The sequence below is a fragment of the Anastrepha ludens genome, chromosome 3, assembly GCF_028408465.1.
Source record: "Anastrepha ludens isolate Willacy chromosome 3, idAnaLude1.1, whole genome shotgun sequence".
Lineage (NCBI taxonomy): Eukaryota > Metazoa > Arthropoda > Insecta > Diptera > Tephritidae > Anastrepha > Anastrepha ludens.
The window spans coordinates 64,532,919-64,536,221 of NC_071499.1; the positions used below are offsets into that span (position 1 = coordinate 64,532,919).

At 34.1% G+C, this 3,303-nt stretch overlaps 1 pseudogene; it reads right to left on the bottom strand.

Annotated features, from left to right (window-relative positions):
- Positions 1–897: 897 nt before the first annotated feature.
- Positions 898–1,547, bottom strand: LOC128857537 (putative nuclease HARBI1; annotated as a pseudogene).
- Positions 1,548–3,303: the final 1,756 nt, after the last annotated feature.

Consider the following 3,303-nt stretch of genomic DNA (forward strand, 5'->3'; position numbering starts at 1 on the left):
GTGATGGCACCTATCGGCTAGAGATAGTCAAAAAGTTGAGCAAAAATTCCCTTATCGATTCCATATGTAATGGAATTTTTTCAACTCATTTATCAAGCGAAATTCTTCATCAAAAACATAAAGAATATGAATATTACTAAGCTCATACAAAATAACGTTTTTAATTTCTGTTTTATAAACCTTTTACAGTTACCAGCATACCGCTGCCATTGAATATCGGCTGTAAATAGTATTAAGTGACTATTTGTGTCTTATAAATAAAAAAGTTTTTGATGTTTATATAAAGCTTAAAAAATTTATTTTTTACAAAAGTTTTAAAGTGTAAGTGCGTTCATGCAATTTTGCCGCGCCCTTTTGCCTTCAGAATATTATTCTGTTGACCTTATTGGTTCACTATTTTCATCATTCGATGGGTCTTCTGGTGGCATGGCCTCATCAGTGAATATGCCACGTTTTTGCAGCATATTGTGGAATATTGCGCATGTATAGATGATAGCTGCCGCATTTTTGTGCGAATATCTGAGAATGCGCTCTTTAGATAGTCACCGAAATCGTGATTTCAGGACTCCAAAGGCACGCTCAATTGTGTTCCTTGCTTTTATAAGTGTGTGTTTTATTGAAAATCTCTTCGCTAGCGGAAGAAGGTGTTGCTATTGGTGTTAGTAGTCATGGCTCCAAAGAATAACCTGAATCACCTAAAAGCCATTTAAATGCTCTCAAAATGTGTTCCCTGATGAGTTTGATTCTCACCGGCGAAGTTGCCCATATACCGGCGTCATGACATGATCCTGGGAATCGTGCATTGACATTTTGAAAAATTAGTTCGTCGTTGCATATTTGGGAATGCGGTTATTAGTTATAAACATTACAAAATGTTGTTAAACCCGTATTTATTTTTTATAAACTCACGGCTTCCACATTAATGCTGTAGTATCCCTTGCGATTCATATACTCATGAGGTACTACTCCAGCGATTAAAGATTGCGGGGAAAGTATTGCAACATGTGTGCAGTCAATAGCACCTATAACGCCTTTTATTCCGAATTTGTTATGGAAACTGCAAATTTTAAGCCGTTGAAATGGTGCAAATGCATATTTTGTACCATGTAACAAAACTTACCCTCTCTTTATGCAGTTGTGATGCTCCGCCGCATTGGTAAAACTAATTTCAAAGTGTTTGTGTTCCACTACCATTTTGCAAATTTGCTCAATACATCTCGACACGCTTGGTTGACTCGTTGCCGAGAAGTGGCAGTTTCCCCTAACGCTTTGGTAGGAGCCATTTGCCAGAAAGTATAGTACTGAAACAAACTGAAAGTAATATGTTGTAATGCATACCTATGTATATATTTTTATTAATATATCAAGCCCACACGAAGCTCAAATTGAATTCTCGAATTTCGCTCAAACTTGTCAAGTGGTTTGAGATCTTGAATAAGTTCCCAGCAGAAGGCTTTCGGGAATCTAAAAAACCTCCTGAAAACGTCTTCTTTCAGAAGGAATGGGTCTTACGTGCTGCGTAAACTTGCCAGAATCCGTCTATGCATGCTTCTAAAACGTCAATAAATACACAATTATTCGAGTTCTTAAGAAATTTTTACCCAAAACATATTACTTCGCTTCATTTTCGCGCTTTTTTTGCAATATATACAATATAAAATAATTAATTCCTCTTCCATAATTTTCGTTTTGTGAGCTACTCAGTAGTAGATCACTAATTACTGACTTTTGTTTGAGACGAATGACGTGAGATTGCTTACTGAATTGCAACTATTCTCAAAATCAAATTTCACCACGAAAGTCTCCATTAGTGACTTGAGACTGCTTACAGAATTAGGGCAATAATCTAATTTTTGTAATGATCGCAGTGACGAACGATAGCTGATTTGAACATAGTAGTTGTTTCGCTTTCAAATCACATTTCCGATGTATTTATTAGTGAGCTGTGCTATTTTTTAGTATATCTGAAAATAAAAGACGTTTTTCCGAATATGCGAATCCAGATAACTCAGCTAACACCGAATAAAAAGGCAATGTGATATTAAGTTTTGTAATGCCAGCGTTTTTTTATTAAAAAAATTGCTCTTAAAGCGTACAGTATGCATAATATTGCTTTAAATGAAGATAAAATATTGCACAAATTATCGACAACTGAAATTGAACTTAAACCTTGCACAACTGTTAATATATTTAGCAAATATTAATAACAAAAGAATCTGCTCTCTGATTCTTTCAATATGAATTTGAAATATTTACCCATCGTTATTTGTTGCGAGCAATGATTACAATTTTAAACAGGCACGCTATGCATAAGCACTAAATTATTGAATTATTGGTGACTTTAAATTTATCTCCATGCATTCAAGCCTATAGAAATGCAAACATCGGGTGTTCCATTAGCGAGCCAGTCTTTCATCTACATATTTCAAATATACCGGCACCTTTTGTGCCCTCTTTCATTCAGCTATCAGCTATTCAGGCCAGAGGTCTAGTTGTAGAGAATTACGAAAGCTTAGTGCAATGCAATTTTACAAACCCAATACTTCAGTTGTGATGATAGTTCGAAAAGATTGGTATTTTTTTAGTTATAATATGAATTGGTAACCAAGATTATTCAATCAGCATTTCTGTTTTCAGAGTTTTGTGAAAGAAGGAGTGTTTTCCAATGGTATGGAAACATGTAATTCTGTTTCTAAAAATTACACACGACGCGCTTTTCAAAATTTTATCAAAAGTGTCAACAGATGGCTTTTATATGTGGCACACCAAAGATAAACTCTCTTTTTACACTTTGTGCTGCCCCGAGAACATTCGGAATTTAAAAAAATATATGCAAATAATACAAATACAAAAATAAAGATTAAAAATAAAAATACAAGACATAGATTGTAAACATTATTATTCTAAAAGAAAATGACGCTGCATAGCTTTCCTCCGAAGAAATAAGTTTTTGTTTAAGGAAGCGCAGCCGCACCGATGGCTTCTGTAATTTTTTATTTACGGTGCACAATGTTTTTTTTGTTTATTATAAATACGTATGAAAAGCTTAAGACTTGTGAAGTATTTTGAAAAAACAAAGTTAAGCAAAAAAGTATTACTTTTTATGAAAAGTATGCGATACATAGTAAAATATCAGCCGCACTTCTAAGCGCAATGAGATTATCCAAAAATAATGAAAATTGCAAGTCTATCGTTGAAGATTTGTTAGTTTGAGTTATGATGAGTTAGGCGACTTGAAAAATATACTTTGAAGAAAACTGAATTTAAAATTTTTGATGTGGTACGCATTGGGCTGCACAGAAG